At 56.3% G+C, this 21,835-nt stretch overlaps 1 protein-coding gene across 1 annotated transcript in view; it reads left to right on the top strand.

The window, feature by feature from the left end:
* The window catches only part of LOC140492482 (procollagen C-endopeptidase enhancer 2-like), a 174,582-nt gene that overhangs the window by 115,593 nt on the left and 37,154 nt on the right, over positions 1-21,835 (top strand).

The raw sequence follows: 21,835 nt of genomic DNA, 5'->3' as shown, positions 1-21,835 counted from the left end.
CTCACACACCCGCACTCTCACGCACACACCCGCACTCTCACTCACACACCCGCACTCTCACTCACACACCCGCGCTCTCACTCACACACCCGCACTCTCACTCACACACCCGCACTCTCACTCACACACCCGCACTCTCACTCACACACCCGCACTCTCACTCTCACACCCGCACTCTCACTCACACACCCGCACTCTCACTCACACACCCGCACTCACACACCCGCACTCTCACTCACACACTCGCACTCTCACTCACACACTCGCACTCACACACCTGCACTCTCACTCACACACCCGCACTCTCACTCACACCCGCACTCTCACTCACACACCCGCACTCTCACTCTCACACCCGCACTCTCACTCACACACCCGCACTCTCACTCACACACCCGCACTCTCACTCACACACCCGCACTCTCACTCACACACCTGCACTCTCTCTCACACACCCGCACTCTCACTCACACACCTGCGCTCTCACTCACACACCTGTACTCTCACTCACACACCCGCACTCTCACTCACACCCGCACTCTCACTCACACACCCGCACTCTCACTCACACACCCGCACTCTCACTCACACACCCGCACTCTCACTCACACACCCGCACTCTCACTCACACACCTGCGCTCTCACTCACACACCCGTACTCTCTCTCACACACCCGCACTCTCACTCACACACCTGCGCTCTCACTCACACACCTGCACTCTCACTCACACACCCGCACTCTCACTCACACATCCGCACTCTCACTCTCACACCCGCACTCTCACTCACACACCCGCACTCGCACTCACACACCCGCACTCTCACTCACACACCCGCACTCTCACTCACACACCTGCACTCTCTCTCACACACCCGCACTCTCACTCACACACCCGCACTCTCACTCACACACCTGCACTCTCACTCACACACCCGCACTCTCACTCACACACCTGCACTCTCACTCACACACCCGCACTCGCACTCACACTCCCACACTCTCACTCACACACCCGCACTCTCACTCACACACCCGCACTCTCACTCACACACCTGCGCTCTCACTCACACACCTGTACTCTCACTCACACACCCGCTCTCTCACTCTCACACCCGCTCTCTCACTCTCACGCACACCCGCACTCTCTCTCACACACCCGCAGTCTCACTCACACACCCGCACTCTCACTCACACACCCGCACTCTCACTCACACACCTGTACTCTCACTCACACACCTGTACTCTCACTCACACACCCGCTCTCTCACTCTCACACCCGCTCTCTCACTCTCACGCACACCCGCACTCTCTCTCACACACCCGCACTCTCACTCCCACACCCGCACTCTCACTCACACACCCGCACTCTCACTCACACACCCGCACTCTCACTCACACACCCGCTCTCTCACTCTCACTCACACACCCGCACTCTCACTCACACTCCCGCACTCTCACTCACACACCCGCACTCTCACTCACACCCGCACTCTCACTCACACACCCGCACTCTCACTCACACACGCACTCTCACTCACACACCTGCACTCTCACTCACACACCCGCACTCTCACTCACACACCCGCACTCTCACTCACACACCTGCACTCTCATTCACACACCCGCACTCTCACTCACACACCCACTCTCACTCACACACCCGCACTCTCACTCACACACCCGCACTCTCACTCACACCCGCACTCTCACTCACACCTGTACTCTCACTCACACTCCCACACTCTCACTCACACACCCGCACTCTCACACACACACCCGCACTCTCACACACACACCCGCACTCTCACTCACACACCCGCACTCTCACTCACACACCCGCACTCTCACTCACACACCCGCACTCTCACTCACACACCCGCACTCTCACTCACACACCCGCACTCTCACTCACACACCCGCACTCGCACTCACACACCCGCACTCTCACTCACACACCCGCGCTCTCACTCACACACCCGCACTCTCACTCACACTCCCACACTCTCACTCACACACCCGCACTCTCACTCACACACCCGCACTCTCACTCACACACCCGCACTCTCACTCACACACCTGCACTCTCACTCACACACCTGTACTCTCACTCACTCACACACCTGCACTCTCACTCACACACCCGCACTCTCACTCACACACCCGTACTCTCACTCACACCTGCACTCTCACTCGCACACCCGTACTCTCACTCACACCCGCACTCTCACTCACACCTGCACTCTCACTCACACACCTGTACTCTCACTCACACACCCGCACTCTCACTCACACACCTGTACTCTCACTCACACACCCGCACTCTCTCTCACACACCCGCACTCTCACTCACACTCCCGCACTCTCACTCACACACCTGCACTCTCACTCACACACCCGCACTCTCTCTCACACACCCGCACTCTCACTCACACACCCGCACTCTCACTCACACACCCGCACTCTCACTCACACACCCGCACTCTCACTCTCACACCCGCACTCTCACTCACACACCTGCGCTCTCACTCACACACCCGCACTCTCACTCACACACCCGCACTCTCACTCACACACCCGCACTCTCACTCACACACCTGTACTCTCACTCACACACCTGCACTCTCACTCACACACCCGCACTCTCACTCACACACCTGCGCTCTCACTCACACACCCGCACTCTCACTCACACACCCGCACTCTCACTCACACACCCGCACTCTCACTCACACACCTGTACTCTCACTCACACCTGCACTCTCACTCACACACCCGCACTCTCACTCACACACCCGCACTCTCACTCACACCCGCACTCTCACTCTCACACCCACGCACTCTCACTCTCACACTCATGCACACGCACACCGCACTCCCACTCTCACCCACACTCACACCCGTACCAGCACTCTCACTCACACCAGCACTCACACCCGCACTCTCTCTCACTCCCGCACTCACACTCCCACCCGCACTCTCAATCACACCCGCACTCACACTCACACTCCCACCCGTACCAGCACTCTCACTCACACTTACACTCACACCCGCACTCACACTCCCACCCGTACCAGCACTCTCACTCACACTTACACTCACACCCGCACTCACACTCACACCCATACCAGCACTCTCACTCACACCCGCACTCACACTCACACTCACACTCACACCCGCACTCACACTCACACCCGCACTCTCTCACACTCACACTCACACTTCCACCCGTACCAGCAGTCTCACTCACACTCACACTCTGGCAGCTGGTGATGGGAACGACTCACAGGCCAGTCACTGTGGGGGCGTAGGGTCAGCTGGAGGTGGGTGTACAGATCATTGATGATGCAGTTTGTTGGGTCAAACCAGGCCAGGACTTACCCAGTCAACAGCAGGGCCCTGGGGAGTGTGGCTGAACAGAGGGATCTGGGGGGGGGGACAGGTTCACAGCTCCTTGAAAGCAGACTCCCAGGTAGACAGGGCGGTGAAGAAAGTATTCGACTTGGTAGCATTCACCGCTCCGAGCTCTGAGGATTGGAGCTGGACAGGAAACTGGTGAGACCACATTTGGAGGACAATGTACAGTTCTGTTGCCCTACTCTAGAAAGGATATTGTTAAACTAGAGAGAATGCAGAATAGATTTACTGCGAATACTACCCGGACTGAAAGGTTTGAGGTTTAGATTAGATTACATTACATTACAGTGTGGAAACAGGCCCTTTGGCCCAACAAGTCCACACCACCCCGCTGAAGCGCAACCCACCCATTCCCCTACATTTACCTCTTACCTAACACTACGGGCAATTTCCCATGGCCAATTCACCTGACCTGCACACCTTTGGACTGTGGGAGGAAACCGGAGCACCCGGAGGAAACCCACGCAGACACGGGGAGAATGTGCAAACTCCACACAGAGAGTCGCCCGAATCGGGAATTGAACCCGGGTCTCTAGCGCTGTGAGGCAGCAGTGCTAACCACTGTGCCACCGTGCCGCCCAGATGGATCATTGATGACGCAGTTTGTTGGGTATAAGGAAAGGCTGGCTAGGCTGGGACATTTTCCCGTGGAGTGTAGGAGACTGGGTGGGGGTGACCTTATAGAGGTTTATAAAATGTGAGGCAGAGAAGGCAGGGGGCCAATAGCTGTTCCCCAGGGTTGGGGGGTGAGTGTAAAACTAGAGGGTGAAGGGTTAGGGTGAGGGGGAAGAGAGCGATAGAAGGGTCCAAAGGGGGTTCTTATCCCACAGAGTGTGTCTGGAATGGACTGTCAGAGGTAGTGGTGGGGGTGAGGACTATACCGTTATTTAAGAAACATTTACACAGGGACGTGGATGGGATAGGGAGCAAACACAGGGCAAATGGGACTTGATTAAATTGTGAACAGTGGGCAGCATGAACACGCTAGGCCGAAGGGCCTGTGTGAGACTATGTCTCTCGGACTGACTTCAATCAGTTTCCAATGAACAGGCTGTGTCTGTGGACAGGACACTGAGACTGAAACGTAAAGGCCATAAAGTTCAAACACAAAACCTGGCACAGAAAATCCATAAAACACTGTAGAGGCACCCCCCCCCACCCCCCACAACCGATTCTGGAAGATCTGGACAATGGATAGGGTCGGGGGGGGCGGGGGGAGAGACTTGTGTGTGAGTTGCTGAGCCTGAGAGAGAGAGAGCGTGCACTACACACTGCCCATGGTGCAGGGAGAGACTGTAAATAAATCAGACTGAACCCTCTGACACTGCACACCGACTCACCCCAATAAAATCCAATTTTAACCCAAACCAAACCTCGCACCAGGACCTGTGTCTAAACCCTGCTCAATTGGTTTAAATCCAAGCTGTGAAGGGCAGACTGTCTGTCCCAGAATCTGTCTCATTGTCCTAATTAGGATGTGCTGAGTGGAAGGGTGGGATAGGGAGGGGGAGAGACCGGGAATTCCTGGGTAAGATGTTTCATTGAAAAGCAGATGAATTACAAACTGTGTCAATGGTCACCAGCTGCTCAGACACTTACATTGGGAAGGAGGAGCAGTCATCCCGTGTTTATCAGGATCGGGAATTACCCAGTGATCCCCCCCCATGTTTATCGGGAATTACAGTGACCAACCCCCGGCCCACCGTGTTTATTGGGAATTACCCAGTGACCCCTCTCCCCCTCCCCGTGTTTATCGGGAATGACCCAGTGACCCCCCCCCCAGTGTTTATCAGGAATTACCCAGTGCCCCCCCGCCCCGTGTTTATCGGGAATTACCCAGTGACCCCCCTCCCTGTGTTTATCGGGAATTACCCAGTGACCCCCCCCCCATGTTTATCCAGATCAGGACCGGTCCCAGTCACCGATCAGGATACAGAGTTCCCAGTCTCCCTGATGCTCTGGGTGCCTCTTGTGTGTCTGAGTGAGTAACTGATACTGGGCTGGTGACCAGTGCAGACCTCAGTAAGACAGGGAGCTGGGATCATTCCCAGACTGTTCCCCCCGTCAGGCTCTCCCCACTTAGGCAGATGGTGGAGTTGGAACTGAATAAATCCCTGGCATTAGGAATCGAACGGTGACCATGAGTCTCTTGTTGCTCGTTGACCTGGATCACTACCATCCCCACAGGAAGGAAACTCCCACCTTACCCAGTCTGGCCCAGATGTGTCTCTTGACCCACAGCAATGTGGTTGACACTAATCCTCTGGACAGTTAGGGAAAGCTGGTTGATCCAGGGATTCCCACATCCCGTGGATGAATGGGAGTCACTGCTGCCAGGCCTGGGGCCTACAAATTGGCTCCGTTCGATTCCTAATGCCAGGGATTTATTCAATCCCAACTCCACCATCTGCCCAAGTGGGGAGAGCCTGACTGGGGGAACAGTCTGGGAATGATCCCAGCTCCCTGTCTTACTGAGGTCTGCACTGGTCACAGCGACAGTCCACCAGCCCAGCCCAGTTCCTGCTGGAGGCGGGGGGGGGTGAGGGAGAGGTGAGTCCAAAACCTTTTTGGTTCTATGTAAATACATGAGACTTCAGTTTTAGACGTGACCTGTATAATGAAAGGGGAATGGTCAGCTCTCTCACTGAGTGGTTTAGCTCAGTCCACAACTGGTTGGGAGTACATCAGTGAGCACGGACACACACACACACACAGGGACACACACACGGACACCCACACCCTCACACACAGACACACACACACCCACACAGGGACACACACACGGACACCCACACCCTCACACACAGACACACACACACCCACACAGGGACACACACACGGACACCCACACCCTCACACACAGACACACACACACCCACACAGGGACACACACACGGACACACACCCTCACACACGGACACACACACACCCACACAGGGACACACACACGGACACACACCCTCACACACAGACACACACACACCCACACAGGGACACACACACGGACACCCACACCCTCACACACAGACACACACACACCCACACAGGGACACACACACGGACTCACACCCTCACACACGGACACACACACACCCACACAGGGACACACACACGGACACACACACCCTCACACACGGACACACACACACCCACACAGGGACACACACACGGACACACACCCTCACACACGGACACACACACACCCACACAGGGACACACACACGGACACACACCCTCACACACGGACACACACACACCCACACAGGGACACACACACGGACACACACCCTCACACACGGACACACACACACCCACACAGGGACACACACACGGACACACACCCTCACACACGGACACACACACACCCACACAGGGACACACACACGGACACACACACCCTCACACACAGACACACACACACCCACACCCACACAGGGACACACACACGGACACGGACACCCACACCCTCACACACAGACACACACCCTCACACACGGACACACACACACCCACACAGGGACACACACACGGACACACACCCTCACACACGGACACACACACACCCACACAGGGACACACACACGGACACACACCCTCACACACAGACACACACACCCACACAGGGACACACACACACACGGACACACACCCTCACACACGGACACACACACACCCACACAGGGACACACACACGGACACACACCCTCACACACAGACACACACACACCCACACAGGGACACACACACGGACACCCACACCCTCACACACAGACACACACACCCACACAGGGACACACACACGGACACACACCCTCACACACAGACACACACACCCACACAGGGACACACACACAGACACACACCCTCACACACGGACACACACACACCCACACAGGGACACACACACGGACACACACCCTCACACACAGACACACACACACCCACACAGGGACACACACACGGACACCCACACCCTCACACACAGACACACACCCTCACACACGGACACACACACACCCACACAGGGACACACACACGGACACACACCCTCACACACGGACACACACACACCCACACAGGGACACACACACGGACACGGACACCCACACCCTCACACACAGACACACACCCTCACACACGGACACACACACACCCACACAGGGACACACACACGGACACCCACACCCTCACACACAGACACACACACACCCACACAGGGACACACACACGGACACGGACACCCTCACACACGGACACACACACACCCACACAGGGACACACACACGGACACCCACACCCTCACACACGGACACACACACACCCACACAGGGACACACACACGGACACACACCCTCACACACGGACACACACACACCCACACAGGGACACACACACGGACACGGACACCCACACCCTCACACACAGACACACACCCTCACACACGGACACACACACACCCACACAGGGACACACACACGGACACACACCCTCACACACGGACACACACACACCCACACAGGGACACACACACGGACACACACCCTCACACACGGACACACACACACCCACACAGGGACACACACACGGACACACACACCCACACCCTCACACACAGACACACACCCTCACACACGGACACACACACACCCACACAGGGACACACACACGGACACCCACACCCTCACACACAGACACACACACACCCACACAGGGACACACACACGGACACGGACACCCACACCCTCACACACAGACACACACACCCACACAGGGACACACACACGGACACGGACACCCACACCCTCACACACAGACACACACACCCACACAGGGACACATACACACACGGACACACACCCTCACACACACACACACAGACACACACATACTCACACACAAACTTACGCCCACACACTCATTCACTCACAAACACACACACACACACACATGGACACACACCCTCACACACACATACTCACACACAAACCTACACCCACACACTCACACACACACAGACACACACAAGCACACACCCTCACACACAGACACACCCACCCACACACATGGGGACACACACGCCCACACACACGGGGACACACACACAGACAAACACACAGACACACATACACACACACACACGGACACACGTATACACACACAGACACGGACATACACAACCACACCCTCACACACGGACACAGACACACACACAGAAACAGACACACACATACATGTCCACACACAGACAAACACGCATGGACACACACACGTACACACACACGGACACACGCACTCGGACCTGTGCATACACACACACACACACAAACACAGTCACACTCACAGACATGTGCACACACACAAACACATTTCCAGATGTGTGCATACACATGTATAAACACAGACACATGTTCAAACGTGTGTACACAGAGGCGTGTGCACACACATACACATATTCTCAGGCGTGTGCACACACAGGCACATGTGTGTACACACACTCACAAACACAAGTGCACACACACACTGCAGAATCCAGAATCTAGACAGAATATCCCAGGGCTACTGTGAAACCTCTCTGAGTGATCCTTCGGTGACAGCAAAGCTGAGGAAGGTAGACGATGCCAGGAAACAGCCTCTGGGAGACCCATCTCCCCATGCAGCGAGGTACACCCCAGCTTAGAGGAGGCCAAGGAAAGGTAAAGGAGTAAAACAGCTCAGATTACTGCAGGTAAGCTAACACAGACTCGATGGGCCGAAGGTGCTGGGAGACTCAGAATGGTATGAAGGCAGATTGGGCTCCCTGCTCTGGTCTCGAACTCAGCCTCGTGTCCCCAGCTCGTCACCAGAAGCCAATGGACTCGGCAGCAACTAAACAGCAGGGTCTGGCGAGGATGTGATGCCCCCCACAGTTAAACAGCCCACACCAGGAATCACTGACAAAGAACTGGGTTTGGGAGATTGAAGAATATCCAGTGGGAAAGGATCAGGAGCATCAAGAATGACAAGACTTTCAGAACAAGAGGGAAGAAAGCAAACACGTTGGGTACAAAGGTTCAAATATTAGTCAGGTCACACGGGCAAGTGAGGACGCGACGGAGACAAAACCTCTGATCCAGAACAACAGCAGTGGGTTAAACTCGGAGAAAAGGGAGCAGAGATGTCAACAACAGCCTAAATAAAGGAACTGCCTGTCCCAGAATGAGCTGCCAGGCATGTAGATAGAGAGTTCGATCAGCTCAGACAGGATTAAACCTCACAGGATATTGCCTTGTTCTCACATCACAACTATTCAATGGCAGATATTCGAGTTTTATTCTAGGCTCTGTCACCTTGGAACTGACAAACACGAGTGTGGGCACTGCACCTGAATACTGACTAAGACAGGGCAATCAGCAAACACACCCACACTCACACTCACACACACACACTCACACTCAGACACACACACACTCACACTCTCACATACTCACTCCCACACTCACACTCACACACACACACACTCACACACTCACACACTCACACAACCACACACACACACACTCAGACACACACACACTCAGACACACACACTCACCCTCAGACACACACACACTCACACACACCCACACTCAGACACACACACACAACCACACCCCCACACTCAGACACACACAACCACACCCCCACACTCAGACACACACACACTCACACACACCCACTCAGACACACACACACAACCACACCCCCACACTCAGACACACACAACCACACCCCCACACTCAGACACACACACACTCACACTCACATACACACAACCACCCCCATACACTCACACTCAGACACACACACACTCATACTCACACACACACACAACCACACCCACACACAGACACACACACTCACACACACACACTCACACTCAGACACACTCATACTCACACACACTCACACTCAGACACACACACACACTCATACTCACACTCACACACACACCCACACTCAGACACACACTCACACACACTCAGACACACACACTCTCACACTCAGACACACACACTCTCACACACCCACACACTCAGACACACACACACACACACTCAGACACACACACACACACACACTCACACTCAGACACACACCCACATCTCTCAGACACACACTCAGACACACACACAAACACACTCAGATACACATACCCACACACACACACTCAGACACACACACCCTCAGACACACACACACACTCAGACACACACACCCTCACACTCAGACACACACACCCACACGCAGACACACTCATACGCACACACTCACACAAACACACTCAGACACACATACCCACACACGCACACACTCACACTCAGACACACATACCCACACACGCACATACTCACACTCAGACACACACACCCACACTCTCTGACACCCACACACACACTCAGACACACACACTCACACGCACACACACACACTCACACTCAGACACACATACCCACACACTCGCCCACACACTCAGACACACACACCCAGACACACACACTCTCACAGTCCCTCTCATACACTCTCCCACCCTCACACACACTCTCCCACCCTCACACACACTCTCTCACCGTCACACAGTCGCTCACACACACCCTCACCCTCACACAGTCCCTCACACACACACACACTCTGATGCTCACACACACTCACTCACACACTCTCACCTTCACACAGTCCCGCACACACACACTCTCACTCTCACACAGCCCCTCAAACAGTCCCTCACACTTTCCCACTCTCACACACTCTCTCACTGTCACACAGTCCCTCACACACACACTCTCACCGTCTCACACACTCTCGCACACACTGTCTCACTCTCACACAGTCCCTCTCACACACTCTTCCTCCCTCACACTCTCCCACTCTCACACACTCTCTCACCCTCACACAGCCCCTCACCCTCAAACACACTCACCCTCACACACACTCACTCTCACACACACACTCTCTCACCCTCACACAGCCCCTCACACACACTCTCTCACAGTCCCTCACACACACTCTCTCACAGTCCCTCACACACACACTCTCACAGTCCCTCACACACACTCTCTCACAGTCCCTCACACACACTCTCTCACAGTCCCTCACACACTCTCTCACAGTCCCTCACACACACTCTCTCACAGTCCCTCACACACTCTCTCACAGTCCCTCACACACACTCTCACACAGTCCCTCACACACACTCTCTCACAGCCCCTCACACACACACTCACCCTCACACAGTCTCTCACACACACTCTCACCATCACACAGCCTCTCACCCACACACTCACCCTCACACAGCCTCTCACACACTCTCCCACCCTCACACAGCCCCTCACACACACTCTCCCACCCTCACACAGTCCCTCACACACACTCTCTCAGTCCCTCACACACACTCTCCCACCCTCACACACACTCTCTCACCCTCACACAGTCCCTCACACACACTCTCTCACAGTCCCTCACACACACTCTCCCACCCTCACACACACTCTCTCACCCTCACACAGTCCCTCACACACACTCTCTCACAGTCCCTCACACACACTCTCCCACCCTCACACAGTCCCTCACATACACACTCTCCCACCCTCTCACAGTCCCTCACACACACTCTCCCACCCTCACACACACTCTCTCACCCTCGCACAGTCCCTCACACACACTCTCTCACAGTCCCTCACACACACTCTCCCACCCTCACACAGTCCCTCACATACACACTCTCCCACCCTCACACACACACTCTCACCCTCACACAGTCCCTCACACACACTCTCTCACAGTCCCTCACACACACTCTCCCACCCTCTGACAGTCCCTCACACACACTCTCTCACCCTCGCAGTCCCTCACACACACTCTCTCACAGTCCCTCACACACACTCTCCCACCCTCTCACAGTCCCTCACACACACTCTCGCACAGTCCCTCACACACACTCTCCCACCCTCTCACAGTCCCTCACACACACTCTCTCACCCTCGCAGTCCCTCACACACACTCTCCCACCCTCTCACAGTCCCTCACACACACTCTCTCACCCTCACAGTCCCTCACACACACTCTCTCACCCTCGCAGTCCCTCACACACACTCTCTCACAGTCCCTCACACACACTCTCTCACCCTCTCACAGTCCCTCACACACACTCTCTCACCCTCACAGTCCCTCACACACACTCTCTCACAGTCCCTCACACACACTCTCGCACAGGCCCTCACACACACTCTCCCACCCTCTCACAGTCCCTCACACACACTCTCTCACAGTCCCTCACACACACTCTCCCACCCTCTCACAGTCCCTCACACACACTCTCTCACAGTCCCTCACACACACTCTCCCACCCTCACACAGTCCCTCGCACACACTCTCTCACAGTCCCTCACACACACTCTCCCACCCTCACACACACTCTCTCACAGTCCCTCACACACACTCTCTCACAGTCCCTCACACACACTCTCTGACCCTCACACAGTCCCTCACACACACTCTCTCACAGTCCCTCACACACACTCTCTCACCCTCACACAGTCCCTCACACACACACTCACCCTCACACACACTCTCCCACCCTCTCACAGTCCCTCACACACACTCTCCCACCCTCTCACAGTCCCTCACATACACACTCTCCCACCCTCGCACAGTCCCTCACACACACACTCTCACCCTGACACACACTCTCTCACCCTCGCACAGTCCCTCACACACACACTCTCACCCTCGCACACACTCTCTCACGCTCGCACAGTCCCTCACACACACTCTCCCACCCTCACACAGTCCCTCACATACACACTCTCCCACCCTCACACAGTCCCTCGCACACACTCTCCCAACCTCACACAATCCCTCACACACACTCTCTCACAGTCCCTCACACACACTCTCCCACCCTCACACAGTCCCTCGCACACACTCTCCCAACCTCACACAATCCCTCACACACACTCTCTCACAGTCCCTCACACACACTCTCTCACCCTCGCACAGTCCCTCACACACACACTCACCCTCGCACACACACTCTCACCCTCGCACAGTCCCTCACACACACTCTCCCACCCTCACACACACTCTCTCACCCTCACACAGTCCCTCACACACACTCTCACCCTCACACACACTCTCCCACCCTCTCACAGTCCCTCACACACACTCTCCCACCCTCTCACAGTCCCTCACATACACACTCTCCCACCCTCACACAGCCCCTCACACACACTCTCTCACCCTCGCACAGTCCCTCACACACACACTCTCACCCTCGCACACACACTCTCACCCTCGCACAGTCCCTCACACACACTCTCCCACCCTCACACAGCCCCTCACACACACTCTCCCACCCTCACACAGTCCCTCACACACACTCTCTCACAGTCCCTCACACACACTCTCCCACCCTCACACAGTCCCTCACACACACTCTCTCACCCTCGCACAGTCCCTCACACACACTCTCCCACCCTCACACAGTCCCTTACACACACACTCACCCTCACACAGCCCCTCACACACACTCTCTCACAGTCCCTCACACACACTCTCTCACCCTCGCACAGTCCCTCACACACACTCTCCCACCCTCACACAGTCCCTTACACACACACTCACCCTCACACAGTCCCTCACACACACTCTCTCACAGTCCCTCACACACACTCTCCCACCCTCACACACACTCTCTCACAGTCCCTCACACACACTCTCCCACCCTCACACAGTCCCTCACACACACTCTCTCACAGTCCCTCACACACACTCTCCCACCCTCACACAGTCCCTCACACACACACTCTCACCCTCGCACACACTCTCTCACCCTCGCACAGTCCCTCACACACACTCTCCCACCCTCACACACACTCTCTCACAGTCCCTCACACACACTCTCCCACCCTCACACAGTCCCTCACACACACTCTCTCACAGTCCCTCACACACACTCTCCCACCCTCACACAGTCCCTCACACACACACTCTCACCCTCGCACACACTCTCTCACCCTCGCACAGTCCCTCACACACACTCTCCCACCCTCACACACACTCTCTCACAGTCCCTCACACACACTCTCCCACCCTCACACAGTCCCTCACACACACTCTCCCACCCTCACACACACTCTCTCACCCTCACACAGCCCCTCACACACACTCTCCCACCCTCACACAGTCCCTCACACACACTCTCCCACCCTCACACACACTCTCTCACCCTCACACAGCCCCTCACACACACTCTCCCACCCTCACACAGTCCCTCACACACTCTCTCACAGTCCCTCACACACACTCTCTCACAGTCCCTCACACACACTCTCCCACCCTCACACAGTCCCTCACACACACACTCTCACCCTCGCACACACTCTCTCACCCTCGCACAGTCCCTCACACACACACTCTCACCCTCGCACAGTCCCTCACACACACTCTCTCACCCTCGCACAGTCCCTCACACACACTCTCTCACCCTCGCACAGTCCCTCACACACACTCTCCCACCCTCACACAGCCCCTCACACACACACTCTCACCCTCGCACAGTCCCTCACACACACTCTCTCACAGTCCCTCACACACACTCTCTCACCCTCACACAGTCCCTCACACACACTCTCCCACCCTCACACAGCCCCTCACACACACTCTCTCACAGTCCCTCACACACACTCTCTCACCCTCGCACAGTCCCTCACACACACTCACTCACCCTCGCAAAGTCCCTCACACACACTCTCCCACCCTCACACAGCCCCTCACACACACTCTCTCACAGTCCCTCACACACACTCTCTCACCCTCGCACAGTCCCTCACACACACTCTCTCACCCTCACACAGCCCCTCACACACACTCTCTCACAGCCCCTCACACACACTCTCTCACAGTCCCTCTCACACACTCTCTCACAGTCCCTCACACACACTCTCCCACCCTCTCACAGCCCCTCACACACACTCTCTCACAGTCCCTTACACACACACTCACCCTCACACAGCCCCTCACACACACTCTCTCACCCTCACACACACTCTCTCACCCTCGCACAGTCCCTCACACACACTCTCTCACCCTCACACAGCCCCTCACACACACTCTCTCACCCTCACACACACTCTCTCACCCTCGCACAGTCCCTCACACACACTCTCTCACCCTCACACAGCCCCTCACACACACTCTCTCACAGCCCCTCACACACACTCTCTCACAGTCCCTCTCACACACTCTCTCACAGTCCCTCACACACACTCTCCCACCCTCACACAGCCCCTCACACACACTCTCTCACAGTCCCTCACACACACTCTCTCACCCTCGCACAGTCCCTCACACACACTCTCTCACCCTCACACAGCCCCTCACACACACTCTCTCACAGCCCCTCACACACACACTCTCACAGTCCCTCACACACACTCTCTCACAGTCCCTCACACACACTCTCCCACCCTCTCACAGCCCCTCACACACACTCTCTCACCCTCACACAGTCCCTCACATACACACTCTCCCACCCTCTCACAGTCCCTCACACACTCTCTCACAGTCCCTCACACACACTCTCTCACAGTCCCTCACACACACTCTCCCACCCTCACACAGTCCCTCACACACTCTCTCACAGTCCCTCACACACACTCTCTCACAGTCCCTCACACACACTCTCCCACCCTCACACAGTCCCTCACACACACTCTCTCACCCTCACACACACTCTCTCACCCTCACACACACTCTCCCACCCTCACACAGTCCCTCACATACACACTCTCCCACCCTCTCACAGTCCCTCACACACACTCTCCCACCCTCACACACACTCTCTCACCCTCACACAGTCCCTCACACACACTCTCTCACAGTCCCTCACACACACTCTCCCACCCTCACACAGTCCCTCACATACACACTCTCCCACCCTCTCACAGTCCCTCACACACACTCTCCCACCCTCACACACACTCTCTCACCCTCACACAGTCCCTCACACACACTCTCTCACAGTCCCTCACACACACCCTCTCACAGTCCCTCACACACACTCTCACCCTCACACAGCCCCTTACACACACACACACTCTCACACAACCTCTTACACACACACACACTCACCCTCACACAGCCCCTTACACACACACACACTCTCACACAACCTCTTACACACACACACACTCACCCTCACACAGCCCCTTACACACACACTCACCCTCACACAGCCCCTCACACACACTCTCTCACCCTTGCACAGTCCCTCACATACACACTCTCCCACCCTCACACACACTCTCTCACCCTCACACAGTCCCTCACACACACTCTCTCACAGTCCCTCACACACACTCTCTCACCCTTGCACAGTCCCTCACATACACACTCTCCCACCCTCACACACACTCTCTCACAGTCCCTCACACACACTCTCTCACAGTCCCTCACACACACTCTCCCACCCTCACACAGTCCCTCACACACACTCTCTCACAGTCCCTTACACACACACTCACCCTCACACAGCCCCTCACACACACTCTCTCACCCTTGCACAGTCCCTCACATACACACTCTCCCACCCTCACACACACTCTCTCACCCTCACACAGTCCCTCACACACACTCTCCCACCCTCACAGAGTCCCTCACACACACTCTCTCACAGTCCCTCACACACACTCTCTCACAGTCCCTCACACACACTCTCCCACCCTCACACAGTCCCTCACACACACTCTCTCACAGTCCCTCACACACACTCTCCCACCCTCTCACAGTCCCTCACACACACTCTCTCACCCTCGCAGTCCCTCACACACACTCTCTCACCCTCGCAGTCCCTCACACACACTGTCCCACCCTCACACACACTCTCTCACCCTCACACAGTCCCTCACACACACTCTCCCACCCTCACAGAGTCCCTCACACACACTCTCTCACAGTCCCTCACACACACTCTCTCACAGTCCCTCACACACACTCTCCCACCCTCACACAGCCCCTCGCACACACTCTCCCACCCTCACACAGCCCCTCACACACACTCTCTCACCCTCGCACAGTCCCTCACACACACAGTCTCACCCTCGCACACACTCTCTCACCCTCGCACAGTCCCTCACACACACTCTCCCACCCTCACAAAGTCCCTCACATACACACTCTCCCACCCTCACCCAGCCCCTCACACACACTCTCACCCTCGCACAGCCCCTCGCACACACTCTCTCACACTCGCACAGTCCCTCACACACACACTCTCACCCTCGCACAGTCCCTCACACACACTCTCTCACCCTCGCACAGTCCCTCACACACACACTCTCACCCTCGCACAGTCCCTCACACACACTCTCTCACAGTCCCTCACACACACTCTCTCACCCTCGCACAGTCCCTCACACACACTCTCTCACCCTCACACAGTCCCTCACACACACTCTCCCACCCTCACACAGCCCCTCACACACACTCTCTCACAGTCCCTCACACACACTCTCTCACCCTCGCACAGTCCCTCACACACACTCACTCACCCTCGCAAAGTCCCTCACACACACTCTCCCACCCTCACACAGCCCCTCACACACACTCTCTCACAGTCCCTCTCACACACTCTCCCACGCTCACACAGCCCCTCACACACACTCTCTCACAGCCCCTCACACACACTCTCTCACAGTCCCTCTCACACACTCTCCCACCCTCTCACAGTCCCTCACACACACTCTCTCACAGTCCCTCACATACACACTCTCCCACCCTCACACAGTCCCTCACACACACTCTCCCACCCTCACACAGTCCCTCACACACACTCTCTCACAGTCCCTCACACACACTCTCCCACCCTCTCACAGCCCCTCACACACACTCTCTCACCCTCACACCGTCCCTCACATACACACTCTCCCACCCTCTCACAGTCCCTCACACACTCTCTCACAGTCCCTCACACACACTCTCTCACAGTCCCTCACACACACTCTCCCACCCTCACACAGTCCCTCACACACTCTCTCACAGTCCCTCACACACACTCTCCCACCCTCACACAGTCCCTCACACACACTCTCTCACCCTCACACACACTCTCTCACCCTCACACAGTCCCTCACACACACTCTCTCACAGTCCCTCGCACACACTCTCCCACCCTCACACAGTCCCTCACATACACACTCTCCCACCTTCTCACAGTCCCTCACACACACTCTCCCACCCTCACACACACTCTCTCACCCTCACACAGTCCCTCACACACACTCTCTCACAGTCCCTCACACACACTCTCCCACCCTCACACAGTCCCTCACATACACACTCTCCCACCCTCTCACAGTCCCTCACACACACTCTCCCACCCTCACACACACTCTCTCACCCTCACACAGTCCCTCACACACACTCTCTCACAGTCCCTCACACACACCCTCTCACAGTCCCTCACACACACTCTCTCACAGTCCCTCACACACACTCTCACCCTCACACAGCCCCTTACACACACACACACTCTCACACAACCTCTTACACACACACACACTCACCCTCACACAGCCCCTTACACACACACACACTCTCACACAACCTCTTACACACACACACACTCACCCTCACACAGCCCCTTACACACACACTCACCCTCACACAGCCCCTCACACACACTCTCTCACCCTTGCACAGTCCCTCACATACACACTCTCCCACCCTCACACACACTCTCTCACCCTCACACAGTCCCTCACACACACTCTCTCACAGTCCCTCACACACACTCTCTCACCCTTGCACAGTCCCTCACATACACACTCTCCCACCCTCACACACACTCTCACAGTCCCTCACACACACTCTCTCACAGTCCCTCACACACACTCTCCCACCCTCACTCAGTCCCTCACACACACTCTCTCACAGTCCCTTACACACACACTCACCCTCACACAGCCCCTCACACACACTCTCTCACCCTTGCACAGTCCCTCACATACACACTCTCCCACCCTCACACACACTCTCACAGTCCCTCACACACACTCTCTCACAGTCCCTCACACACACTCTCCCACCCTCACTCAGTCCCTCACACACACTCTCACACAGTCCCTCACACACACTCTCTCACCCTTGCACAGTCCCTCACATACACACTCTCCCACCCTCACACACACTCTCACAGTCCCTCACACACACTCTCTCACAGTCCCTCACACACACTCTCCCACCCTCACTCAGTCCCTCACACACACTCTCTCACAGTCCCTCACACACACTCTCCCACCCTCACTCAGTCCCTCACACACACTCTCACACAGTCCCTCACACACACTCTCTCACCCTTGCACAGTCCCTCACATACACACTCTCCCACCCTCACACACACTCTCACAGTCCCTCACACACACTCTCTCACAGTCCCTCACACACACTCTCTCACAGTCCCTCACACACACTCTCCCACCCTCACTCAGTCCCTCACACACACTCTCTCACAGTCCCTTACACACACACTCACCCTCACACAGCCCCTCACACACACTCTCTCACCCTTGCACAGTCCCTCACATACACACTCTCCCACCCTCACACACACTCTCCCACCCTCACAGAGTCCCTCACACACACTCTCTCACAGTCCCTCACACACACTCTCTCACAGTCCCTCACACACACTCTCCCACCCTCACACAGTCCCTCACACACACTCTCTCACAGTCCCTCACACACACTCTCCCACCCTCTCACAGTCCCTCACACACACTCTCTCACCCTCGCAGTCCCTCACACACACTCTCTCACCCTCGCAGTCCCTCACACACACTCTCCCACCCTCACACACACTCTCTCACCCTCACACAGGCCCTCACACACACTCTCTCACCCTCACACAGTCCCTCACACACACTCTCCCACCCTCACAGAGTCCCTCACACACACTCTCTCACAGTCCCTCACACACACTCTCTCACAGTCCCTCACACACACTCTCCCACCCTCACACAGTCCCTCGCACACACTCTCTCACCCTCGCACAGTCCCTCACACACACAGTCTCACCCTCGCACACACTCTCCCACCCTCACAGAGTCCCTCACACACACTCTCTCACAGTCCCTCACACACACTCTCCCACCCTCACACAGTCCCTCACACACACTCTCTCACCCTCGCAGTCCCTCACACACACTCTCCCACCCTCACAGAGTCCCTCACACACACTCTCTCACAGTCCCTCACACACACTCTCTCACAGTCCCTCACACACACTCTCCCACCCTCACACAGTCCCTCGCACACACTCTCTCACCCTCGCACAGTCCCTCACACACACAGTCTCACCCTCGCACACACTCTCCCACCCTCACAGAGTCCCTCACACACACTCTCTCACAGTCCCTCACACACACTCTCCCACCCTCACACAGTCCCTCACACACACTCTCCCACCCTCACACAGTCCCTCACATACACACTCTCCCACCCTCACACAGCCCCTCACACACACTCTCTCACCCTCGCACAGCCCCTCACACACACTCTCTCACCCTCGCACAGTCCCTCACACACACTCTCCCACCCTCACACACACTCTCCCACCCTCACACAGCCCCTCACACACACTCTCCCACCCTCACACAGTCCCTCACACACACACTCTCACCCTCGCACACACTCTCTCACCCTCGCACAGTCCCTCACACACACTCTCCCACTCTCACACAGCCCCTCACACACACTCTCTCACCCTCACACAGCCCCTCACCCTCAAACACACTCACCCTCACACAGTCCCTCACACACACACTCTCACCCTCGCACACACTCTCTCACCCTCGCACAGTCCCTCACACACACACTCTCACCCTCGCAGTCCCTCACACACACTCTCTCACCCTCGCACAGTCCCTCACACACACTCTCCCACCCTCACACAGCCCCTCACACACACTCTCACAGTCCCTCACACACACTCTCCCACCCTCACACAGCCCCTCACACACTCTCTCACAGTCCCTCACACACACTCTCACCCTCGCACAGTCCCTCACACACACTCTCTCACCCTCGCACAGTCCCTCACACACACTCTCTCACAGTCCCTCACACACACTCTCCCACCCTCACACACACTCTCTCACAGTCCCTCACACACACTCTCTCACCCTCGCACAGTCCCTCACACACACTCTCTCACAGTCCCTCACACACACTCTCTCACAGTCCCTCACACACACACTCTCACCCTCGCACAGTCCCTCACACACACTCTCTCACCCTCGCACAGTCCCTCACACACACTCTCTCACCCTCGCAAAGTCCCTCACACACACTCTCTCACAGTCCCTCACACACACTCTCTCACCCTCGCACAGTCCATCACACACACCC

Source organism: Chiloscyllium punctatum, chromosome 21 (genome assembly GCF_047496795.1).
Source record: "Chiloscyllium punctatum isolate Juve2018m chromosome 21, sChiPun1.3, whole genome shotgun sequence".
In the NCBI taxonomy this organism is placed as follows: Eukaryota; Metazoa; Chordata; class Chondrichthyes; order Orectolobiformes; family Hemiscylliidae; genus Chiloscyllium; species Chiloscyllium punctatum.
The sequence above is the reverse complement of the archived record's forward strand: the minus strand, read 5'-3'. Positions and strand labels throughout refer to the sequence as shown.